The following is an 11,705-nucleotide window of genomic DNA, read 5'->3' as shown; positions in this document are numbered from 1 at the left end:
ACGACCCGCCTAGACTCACATTCCAGCCTGGCGTGATCAGCTATAGTACAGGCAGCCTGCAAAAGTGGGCCATGCGAGCCGAGACGGGATCTGCTTTTCACAAATAGGCGCCTCACATGCACATTCACAGTGCATTGGGAACATCTCTCACGGGAGATGTTCCCAATGCATGGTACGATGTGCGTGTAAGGCACTTGTGAAGCGCCAGGTGTGAGGAGCAGATCCGGTCTCATGCGAGCCAATGATCAATGATCTTAATGCTTAGCTGAGACCAGTAGCCCATCACATGGTATTCTTTGGTTTACAGTTGTGACTAGTGTTGTTCATGGACCAGGCTTTGGGCCCAACTTCATACTGTTTTGTGCTCAGTCTCTGGGCCGGGCCCTTTCAAAATTTGGTAAAATTCAAGCCCAAGGCTGGTCCATGAATAGGTCTAATTGTAACCATTGAATGACTTAGTCTCATCCATCAAATCTGGATTTACTCTTCACAAAACATGTCAAGCATGGTAAAATCCGATTTCTCATCTATTCTAAAATCCCAATTATGTTTTTGGTTGTTTGTTTGTTTGATTTTAATTCTTAATTCATATTATGGATTATTGTATAGGTGGTGAGTAAAGGTTTTTATTAATGAATTGTTAAAAAATGTAGTGGATGAGTGTTGCCATGGTTTTCAAATTTCATGTAGATTTGCTACAGAGTAAGAGCGGAATCGTATTATATATTGCCATGGTTTGGTTTCCCCATCCTAGACAGGACCGGGTTGCGAGGCACAGGCAATGCACTCTCCAACACCAACAGTAACACTACTCGGATGCAAGAAAGTAGAGAAAGTAGAAACTAGATAGAAACAGATGCCCTCCACTCCGGTCCAGTCCAGCCCAAGTGCCCAACCCAACCCCCTCAGGCCAGGTCAGTCAGTACGTGAAGCAAAAGCCATTTCAAAATCTGACTATCTTATAGTATGAGGCTATGAGTTCATGAAATCAAGGTTCAAAGTATCAGAAACGTTAAGTGTATTGAAAAGACAGTTTTAAGAGATGTATCGAGATACACCTTGAATGCACATGCGTATCGGAGAAAAATTAAGATACGCTTGGAAACACTATAAATACTTTATTAAATCATAAAAATACATTAATAACACTAAATATAATACCTCAATGAGGTGTATATGCATTAAATTAATATATTTTAATGGTTTTATGAATAAATATATTGTAGCCAATTATAACTTCATTAAAAATCATATGCTTAGCTATAATTTATAAATTATAATTCTTAAGTTATAATGTTTTATGGGATGAGAAAAATCCAACTCTCCTATCCAACCATAAAACATGCATTGGCACAACTTCTATGTGAAAATATAATTAATAGTTTTTTGTTATTTAAATAATTATTATTTATTATTCTAAAAATTATAAAAAATAAATAAATATTATATAATATATTCAAAAGTAGTTATTAAAGAAGAAATTTCAATTGCTTTGTGGATATAATAGATCATCATAGAATTATAATATATTCAATCATTGCAATCAAATAATAAAATATAATTAATTATTTATTTATTTTTAATTCTAAAAATAAAAAAAATAAAAAATAATTATTAAAGAAGAAATTTCAATTGGTTTGTAGATATGATAGATCATCCATAGAATTATAATATATTCAATTTTTGTGATCAAATGATAAAACATATTTAGCCTTTATAGGCGGATAAAAAATTACGTTTTCAAATTTCTTGTTAATTTATGTTTTCCCCAAATATCTTCATGAATTTTTCATAAATCTACTAATAACACAAAAAAAATTATGATTTTGAATGTAAGAAATGTAGATCAACATAAATTTAAACATCCAAGAAAAAAAAAAGAAATCATAAGATATTATAAAAAATTGTAAAATTTTACATATTTTTGCTATATATTTTCAAATTTTGAAAAATCTTTAAAAAAATATTAATGACTCATATTTATTTATTGCAAACTTTTACAAATCTAATACTCTAAAGATGAAGTTTAGAGTTTTAAAGTTATTTGAGCGTAAAAAAAAAAAAAAACTTATTTCGAAAAAATAAGCATGCAAGAAATGAGCAACAGACACACACATTACATTGCCTTAACATCCATGGCGAATTGGCGATGGCGTGGCCCGTGCATACGACGAACCCATTTGAGACCAAAAGCTATTTTTCACAAGAAACAAACGCCGTCTGTGGGAATCGAACCCACGACCACGTGGTTAAAAGCCACGCGCTCTACCGGCTGAGCTAAGACGGCTCATGTATTATTTGTGATGAAAAATTTATTAATCCGTATATAGAATTCTTTCCTTCGCCTTTTCTCCTAAACCTTAATTAAATTTTAAAATAGAATCGTTATCCTTAATAGGTCTATCCTACGTGGCAAAGGGGCTAGCCAAATAAAATTGGGATATGCTCTCTCATACAAAAACCTCCCTTCTATCAATATCCAAGACGGAAAACATAAAACCGATGATAATTTTTTCAAAAGACCTTGTATACCTATTCCTTATCTATTGAAGGTAGAAATGTCGAAGGAAGGAGGAAGATGGGGTAGAGTTTTTCGGTTGGTATTAGAAGAATGGGAAAATTACTGAACTACCCTGACTTTCATGTGTGATACCCGTTCACGTGTTCGTTAATTTGAAAGAACGTGACAAGAATTGGACTGGTGCCAGAATCGCATTTCTGTATAGTCACTTTTTTCCACTCCGCCGAATTGCGTTTCTGGAGAGATTTTTTTCATCTCGAATGAGAATCGCCAATTGGTTTGAAACTCATCCTGAAAATCATCAGAATTGATAGAATCACTCTTGGGGAGTGATGCCAAACGGGGCCTAAGCATATATAGTCTACCGTACCTTGCCATTTCCCATTGCTCTAGAGAGATCGGATCAGATACTTACAGAGTGTGCCTCACACCGACCTCACAGTATGTTTCAACTGTGCAAATGGAATATCTCCCCATGAATTAAAAATTTACAAGTATAAAATGTTCTAGGTGCACGGCTGAAACATGCTGTGAGGTCAGTGTGAGGCATGCTCTGTCAAGAGCAGATCTGAACTCGGAGCGAGATAAATTAATCTCTTTCTTCATCTTGTCAAGCTCTAGAATATGTAATTGCCTCCATCTTAGTCTGTATGCCTTATTTAGAAGCTAGGGAGGAGTTTTTTTTTACAATTAAAAAAAGCAAAACATAGCCTGATTTTTATGGGAAGTTGGGGAGAGAACAGAGGACTAGAGTCGGAGATAAATTACAAGTTTCTAAAAATTATGGCCATGTTTGGGAGTGCTTAAGAAAAAGTGCTTATTTGGGCCAAGATCACACCATTAAGCACTTATTGGTGTTTGGGAAATAAGCCCAAAATAGGTGCTTATTTAAAAAAATAATGACTTATTTTTTAAGCCCAAATTTCTAGCTTTTTTTAAGTGCTTATACAATAAGCATTTATTCAATTTTTTCTTCCAAAATTATCCCTAGTTGAATTTTAAAATACGACTTATAAAATTATCCCTAGCTAAATTTTATAAAAGTAATTCTGTAAAAGTGCTTTCATAAAAGTGATTTAGTAAAACTACTTTCATAAGTGCTTTCGTGTAAAAATACTTTTCATAAAATTACCGTCATAAAGGTGCTTTCATAAAAGTACTTTTATAAAAGTTCTTTCATAAAATTATTTTCACAAAAGTGCTTTTGTGTAAAACTATTTTTCATAAAATTGCTTTTATAAAAGTGTTTTCGTAAGTAATTTAATAAACATAAGGGTATATTTTAAAAATTTGAAAGCAAATGAAGGACAATATGGTCATAAATGCTTATTGGAGAAAAAGATTACTAAATGCCCAAAATGAAATAAAAAATAAACAGTTAAAGAAATTGAATGTCAAATGTAAATAAGTGCTTATTGAAATAAACACTTATTTTTAGCATAAACACTCTCAAACATGACCTAAGAGTGTAAATATATGTTTAATTAAAAATTTGGAGATTTGAGTCTTCAATGGGGATCCCATGTCTATTGAGGGTCCAGGATGGAGATTAATTTAAAAGTGAAGGGAGGGGACAGGGAGTATGGTCTCCGCCCCATTATCATTCTTAAATGGGTAGGGCTGTAGTAGTGAAGGAGGAAAAAAAAGGGTACCAACTTAACTTAATAAGAGGGATAGGAAGGAGGAATGGAGGAAAGTGAAAAAGTTAAGAAGAAAGCATAAAGGGGGAGAAGAGAAAGAAGAATCATATAATGATTATTTATTCTATATATGAAAAAGCATATAATGATTATAGAATAAATAAACATTAATATATAATATTATTGGGGGTTTATGGCTATGGTGAAAGCATTTTACTATTTTAGATGGTATCATGGTAAGCATACACGTACAGCAGGAGTGTGCAAGCTAGCGATATCTGTTACTGTCCAACTACAAAGCTTTCTTTTCATGCATCCATTTAGAGGTATCTTGTCCGGCTGAATACCAAAGTTGGTGTGGTCCATCATATGGCTTTCCCAGCTGCTGACCAATGTGCATGCTCTCTCTATTTGTTTTTATAAAGTCGATTGTCAGTAGGTTCATGACTATGATTAAGTCACGTAGGGATGCTTAGAAAGGCATTGCCAAGTTCAAATATTTTTATTTTAAGGTCTCGTTTGTATTTCGATAAGTTATTTATATGAGTAAATTCATTTATTCAAGTAATTGTTTTTTAGGAAAGATTTATTTGGATAAGTGTATTTATTTATGTTCTTTTATTTTTCATGTAAATAAGGTAATGATCATTTTATCTATAAAAATTTATTATTATATGGGACATTTTTATTCATTTCAAGTGTTGACAAATTTTTTTAAGGTGGGAAAATTATTTATCCATTTAGGAGATGAATAAGTAATACCTAAGAAAATAAACTTTCTCTGACCATGCATAAATCTAAAAAAAGAATATACGATTTTTGGTCAATAAAAATCAAGATCCCATTGACCAACTTTCACTCCTCTCAAAATCCAAATAAAGAATACCCCTAAATTTTAACCTTTTGGATTAATTTGTAGAGAAAATAAAAAGTATGTAGGTGCCTCATCCTATGTCCTGAGTGGAAATTAAAGGCTTTCTGCCTCTCTCTCTTGGTCTGATGGATTCAGGTTTAATTTCGGACATCAAAAGAAAAGCTCCTTCTAGCCAGATTACCCACTAGTTGTATGTCTTTTTACCTCCTGCTGTCACACCGTGTACACTTTAATTTATTCAATTTTTTTATTAAATTAATTCATCATTTATATTTTATTTATTTATTATTTAAAAAAAATCATTACCATCATTTTCAGTTTTCTTTTTATTTTTTTGGTAATAATTCAATTTTAGTTCTAAGGTTGGTGGGTCATACTATCACATGATGTTTTCATATGTATTGCATTAAAACATAAAATAGCAAATAATGATTATTATACTTAGCAAGAGGTAATTAATGATATGTTTTTTAAAAGATGTTTTATTATAAATTATTTTATTTTATTGGTAGCCAATTAATTAAATAATTAATTAAGCAAGTGTTTTCTTTCTTTTTCAATTTTGGAAGGTTTTACACATTAATAAATTTTTAACTTTAATGTTTGGTTTGCATAAATAAAGACATAGAGTTGTAATCAAGTTGAGGCATAAGCCTCTTGCCGTACAATGCCGCCTCTATTACTAATATATAATAACCTCGGTTCTTGAATCTTAGCTTGAGGTCCCATCATGCATTGTTCTGAATTATTTGAAAGAGAGAGACAGAGAGAGATTAGACAAGACTACTGCATACTGCAGGGTTTGTATGTGTATGATCCTCCATATCGTCACCTGTTGCCATACCTTCACCACGTGAAAGAGCCTTTAATTGCTTGCTACACTTAAGGTGGGGCTCAAGAGTCAAGTCAAATGGAAATGGTGTATCACTCATCAATAACCATGCATATTCCATATATTATACTTTCTATATATAAATCTGTGGAAGGTGCTCTCACTTCTCAGTTCTCATAGTCATAGGCATAGCTTAATGAATGAGATGAGAGTGTTTCCTCCAACCTGGCAGTTTGCTGATGATGTGGCAAAGTTAGCTATTGTATGAACTTGCTGACCCTATCCTAACCAACTAATAATTAATTCTGAATTTCTAGTTGACATGGTTAGTAGGAAGTAGGAACCCAAGCCCCGAGGTATATATTATAATATGCATTCTAGATCAACAGGTAAAACAAATTTTGCTACGTACTAACAAAGGCTATGCAATAGGATCTAGGATGGTGCTGAAATTGAAAAGAAAACAAAGTTAGGGTTGGCAGGAACTTCCATCTTATGGGCAGGAGTCACGACTCATCATCAGGACGAGCTCACATCACTCGTTGGATCACCACTTAACTGACCTAACTTGTGTGTGAGTATGACCCATGAAATGCAAGTGGTGATGTAGCATCCCACAAGTATATACATCATCAAATCAAATTGGCCGCCAGGCCAGACTAAGGTCGAAACTCTCCAAACTGAATTGCTGGGATCTGCTCCTCACACTCACAGTCATAGATTACTGCAAGCTAGCCAAGGCGAAACAAGTTTGCCACCTAAGCACACATTACAGACAAACAGCTAGAGCAGGTGCATTACCATTACCACCACCCCGTCGATGTGACATATCACATATGCATCCTGAGAAAAGGAACTGGTGGCATACGTACGCCATTCTGAAATCAACAGATGATGGACACGTGGGCAAATTTTAGGGTTAAGAGGATGTCATGTACATGTGTGATGAAGATGAAGTAGCAAGGTCCGGGGGCCGGGGCTGCCAGCTGTGCCTGCGTAAGGTTGGTTGGCGTGAGAGGTTTGGTTGTATGCTGGCATGGCCCGATGGCCCCCATGGCCATGGATCCCTACATCCTAATAGGATTAGCTCGAGGAATAGACGTCGAACCCATCGCAATGACAATTGACGAAGGTGACATAAACAATCATGCTGACATGTGGGCCCCCGGCTGTTTAATTTGCACAGGCCACCACTACCACCAGCATCAGAAGATGCATCGATCTAATAAAGGAGAGAGGGGTCGGAGGAGGAGGAGGAGGAGGAAGGGGGATAAGGCTGACTCGAGCAAGTACCGATGTTCCGACACGACACGTTCCACGTGTCTGACAGCTGGGCTTATCCCACACTCGGTGACGACAGATGCCAGATGGACCTCCACAAAGTTTTTTTAGGATTTGCACGTGCATTCCTTTACAAAAATTGTGATACCACCCCAACCCCCACCGGGAAGAAAAACTCTCCAGCCTCCACGTGGCTACAATGTCAGAATCCAAAATTAATCTTCCTGGGACTGGGAGGGAGCACCGGAGCAGACGCCTTGCCTCATCTCATGTTTGATTGATTACATCTAATCTAGCAAATTTCTTTCTTTCTGATCAGTGATCAGCGATCACCATCACCTCCTGATCCTATATATTTAATTTGGATCCGGGTTGCAAGTGCAGAGTGTAGTAGGTAGAACTTTCGTTTGCACTTTGCATGTTTTCTTTATTAATACGACTTGGGGGTGGGTGGGTTTAATTAGTAGACGATATAAACTTGGAGTTGGAGCAATCACTCATTCACTTCTGCAGCTGTGGGCAGGAAATTTCTTTAATTTTAGCAATATAGCTGCTAGCGCCTACCGTATCTTAGAAAATGCCCTAAATGACCTTCCATCTCTTTGGTCAATGACAAAAATATCCTTGACCAAATGACCTTTGTAATTTAAGTATTTAACTCTCGGCCGGGTTAGGGTTAGCTCAACCAACCAGCGTAGGGTTGGCGTTGCACATAAATGGACGACACATGTAAATGCAATAACTAATCATTAAGCTTTAAGCATCACCACTCCTAAAAAATGTTACTGATCAAAGTTCCACTTTAATATGTCTTTTAATTTTAGTATCGTTTTCATGAACATTTACTATTGTTTAATTTTTATATATTCTAAATTTACTAGCTCAAAAGTAATTAAGTACTAACTAATACGATATTATTTTATTTTATGTAGTTGGCTTGCTTTTTATCCTTCCCAAATCCCAATTCCCATGTGCTTAAGATTAAGGCCTCTCTGCCCTTGTAATTGCTTCTGCTTTTACTCCCTCCTCTCTCTCCTCCCACTCCACACACACCTTCCACTGAACCTAACTTTCATTCAAAGCTCCACTCCACACGCTCAAAACCCATCGTTTCACACATAAAAATTATTTTTCCTTTCCTTCTATTTTCTTTTTCAGATGATCGATCAGGCAGAATTGTTGCTTATATGAGTTGAGTTGAACGTATATTGATAATTTACTGCAGCCAAAAGATCCATCTAGGTAGGGAAGAATTACTGCTGGTTTGAGCAACAGGTAAACACCATTGATGGGCTTTGGAGTTGTGGCTTTGTTTTAATTTTATGGACTGAGTGAATCACTGCATCAAGTTGGTATTACACACTTGGAGCTTCTTGTCAGCTTTTCCTTCTGTTATTCTAATTTCGGGGTTCCGATTTGAGAGCTTGTATTTGTTTGAGATATCACTTTTTTTTTTTTTTTGATAATTGAAACAGCACTCGAAACTGGGTTGAGAATAAGAATTCATGCTGTTCATTGAAAAATTAGAGAGAGAAAAGGAAAAATAAAAATGAAGGAATTTTTTTAATGTAATAAGAGCCCCCGAGTCCTATATATCTTGTATGTTTGGATTTCAAACTTAAGGTATTCAGTTGAATTGGTCAAGAGATGATATGGCTGTTCTTGAGTCTTAGCTTGACGACTAGCTAGTTCCTAGTTGTAAGGGTAGAGAACAATAAGAGGATTGGAACTTATTAGAAATAGTTTTTAAGCTCTAAATAGCATTTATTCGATCGGTGACATATATAGAAAGAGAAGACCAGATCGAAGGCACCGGTAAAAGCTGGCAAGTAAGTGGTGGGAGAGAATAGATGTGGCGATGGAGGGATTGGAACCAGGCCCAGGTTCTGGCTATGTCCACCATCTACTCCGACCCGATATGCACACACAAAGAACATCGCAGTCTCAACAACAGACAAGCCAAATATCGGTTTTGAAGCACTCACCAGAGAAGGATCAAAAAGCCGACCCAAGCGCAGCCACAACAAGTTCTGGTGCAGCAGCCATTCCCACCCGTCGGCCTCGGGGCCGACCTCCGGGCTCCAAAAATAAGCCGAAGCCACCGATTATCGTCACACGTGACAGCCCCAGCGCACTCCGGTCACATGTACTTGAAGTCTCGACCGGCGCTGATGTGGTCGAGTGTCTATCAGATTACGCAAGGCGGCGGGGTCGAGGTGTTTGCATCCTTAGCGGCGGAGGAGCAGTCGCCAATGTGACGTTGCGTCAGCCTGCAGCGCCACCAGGGAGTGTAGTGACGATGCACGGTCGATTCGAGATACTTTCGCTGTCGGGAACAGTGCTTCCACCGCCGGCAGAACCTGGAGCCGGTGGATTGACAATATTTTTAGCAGGAGGGCAGGGACAGGTAGTTGGGGGCAGCGTTGTGGGGTCTTTGATCGCTTCAGGTCCAGTGATGCTAATGGCTACATCATTCGCAAATGCCATGTTTGAAAGATTACCCTTGGGGGAAGAGGAGTCACCGGTGCAGGTCAAGCCTACAGCATCGCAATCATCCGGTGTTACAACTGGCGGCGGCCCTGCTCCTGCAGGTGGTGGTGGTGGTTCGTTTTATAATTTGGGAGTGAACATGGTGAATTATCAGTTTCCAGGAGATGGTTTTGGTTGGAGTAGTGGTAATGCTTCAAGGCGTACATTATAGTAGTGGTGATGATTCTGACATGGTTAGATATTTCAAGTCTCGATCGTTTTCTGGATGGCAGGTAATTCCCTAAGTTTTATTTCTTTTGGGTTGATTATGCTTTGAATTCAACAATGACACACGACAAGAGACATTGATAAAGGCAAAAACCACGTACAGCCTGCCTCACCCATTTCATTTCATATTTAGCAATGCAAATTAAGAACAATACAAGAGATGGTAGCAGTAGAATAAAGAAAAGGCTTGTAATTTCATAGAGGATTTGTGTTATATTTGCAGGACGGCAGAAAGAGATGAAGCCTATCCAGGAGCTGACAGATAAGATCCAGTAGTGTGAAAGAACGGGTGAAGCAAAAGAGACTTCTTAAGGTCCGTAAATGCAAATTCATGTACAATTAGTAGACATTAGATTCTTTTTTTTTTTTCCTTTGGGATTTCTCCTTTTTGTTCTCCTCCTGGTTTACTGATTTCTATATATAATTGTTTATATGCACACATTCCTCGGGTCTCCTTCTAGATTGTTCCATCTTGTGTACCTTTTCTTCCCATAAAATTAATATGACAACATGTTTGCAGCTTGTGAATCTTTCCACATTACACAGAAACAAAAAATGAAAATAATAATAATAATATTTTTAAGGGTTGCTTGCTTCTTTTCCAAGGTTGAGGTTCAGATTGTTTTACTGAAAAAGAAGTGAATAACCTACAAAGGAAAAGATCTACGAAAACCTTGTACTGGTTCAAATATTAAGGTGCATTCACTCACAATCCCTTTAACTATTTGGTGGGGTTCCAATTCTTTTTCCTTTAATTCATATTTCTGGTTACCCATAAAAATAAAAAAATAAAGCCTCTTGTTTTCTTCACCGGCGCAAAAACCTTAATTTGTTACTTCTGATAACTAGAGAACTACACAAGTCTTTCTCTATCGACAGGCACACTCCAAACTTTTCTGACCAAGCGTTACAGAAATAGAAAAGGGAAGTTGTCTCGTCAGTTGCAAATAAAACATCATATGGATAAATATTATTAAAACACCCTCCAAGATTAATAGATTAGACCACCTGTTTCATCACTTAATAACTAGACAAAAATGGAATTTATTTCTTTGAAGTGCTTCTGTGTACACTTGGTAGAAAAAGAAAAGAAGAAAATCCAATTCCCCAAACATTGAAATTTGGGGAATAAAGTACATATGGGAGCTTCAACTTGGTGTGTTACTTAATTAGCTCCTTGAGTTCAGTCCTTTGTTTTTCTTTTTGGAAGATACATACATGCATGTACGATGTAAACTCCTCTAAATTGCACCCTACCTAATTTACCTTTATCTAAAATCCCATACTCCAAGAAACCTTTCGATTCTTTTCTACCTGTTAAGATGGAGAACATTTGCTTCTGAAGGTTTCAGTTAAAACTAAGCTCCAAATTAAATTGCGAGTTGGGCATACTGTTTTTCGGTGGGTAGGTTCTAGGCATTGTATCCTGTGGTTTCAAGCCTCTATGATGAGATCACATGTTGAGTAAGCTTTTTTTCTTGTTTAAGAATGAATGTTGGGCAGCTTTATTCGCTTGCATGCTCCTATTTGCTTGAAATCTTAAGGCATGTCTGCCTTGACAGATCTACAGACAGACAGAGTATATATTGCACAAGCATTCAAAAGTCTATTATTTCATGTGAGCTAGAATTTTGAGAGGAAAAAAGAAAAAGGAAACCAAGAATAAACCAGGAAAAGAAAAAGAGAACAAAGCTTGGAATGCATCATATGATTTTCATCTTCATAATAACCTGATTAAATGAACAAGTCCTAGTGTGGGGGATAGTACAAGCCTAACTCATGCTAATAAGAAATTAAGTG

General features: G+C 36.7%; 1 non-coding gene and 1 pseudogene across 2 annotated transcripts; one reads left to right on the top strand and one right to left on the bottom strand.

Annotated features, from left to right (window-relative positions):
* Positions 1 to 2,214: 2,214 nt before the first annotated feature.
* Positions 2,215 to 2,287, bottom strand: TRNAK-UUU (transfer RNA lysine (anticodon UUU)). Its single transcript has one exon. It is a non-coding gene; the product is annotated as a tRNA-Lys (tRNA).
* Positions 2,288 to 8,160: 5,873 nt separating this feature from the next.
* LOC104603828 (AT-hook motif nuclear-localized protein 25 pseudogene) lies at positions 8,161 to 10,344 on the top strand (annotated as a pseudogene). Its single transcript, XR_016076699.1, has 2 exons — positions 8,161 to 9,910; positions 10,129 to 10,344. The product of XR_016076699.1 is annotated as an AT-hook motif nuclear-localized protein 25 pseudogene (transcript).
* The last annotated feature ends 1,361 nt before the right edge of the window (positions 10,345 to 11,705 follow it).

The sequence above is a fragment of the Nelumbo nucifera genome, chromosome 5 (assembly GCF_055504915.1).
Source record: "Nelumbo nucifera cultivar China Antique chromosome 5, China Antique-T2T, whole genome shotgun sequence".
NCBI classification, from domain to species: domain Eukaryota; kingdom Viridiplantae; phylum Streptophyta; class Magnoliopsida; order Proteales; family Nelumbonaceae; genus Nelumbo; species Nelumbo nucifera.
Note: the sequence above shows the minus strand (reverse complement) of the source record. Positions and strands in the feature narration are given on the sequence as shown.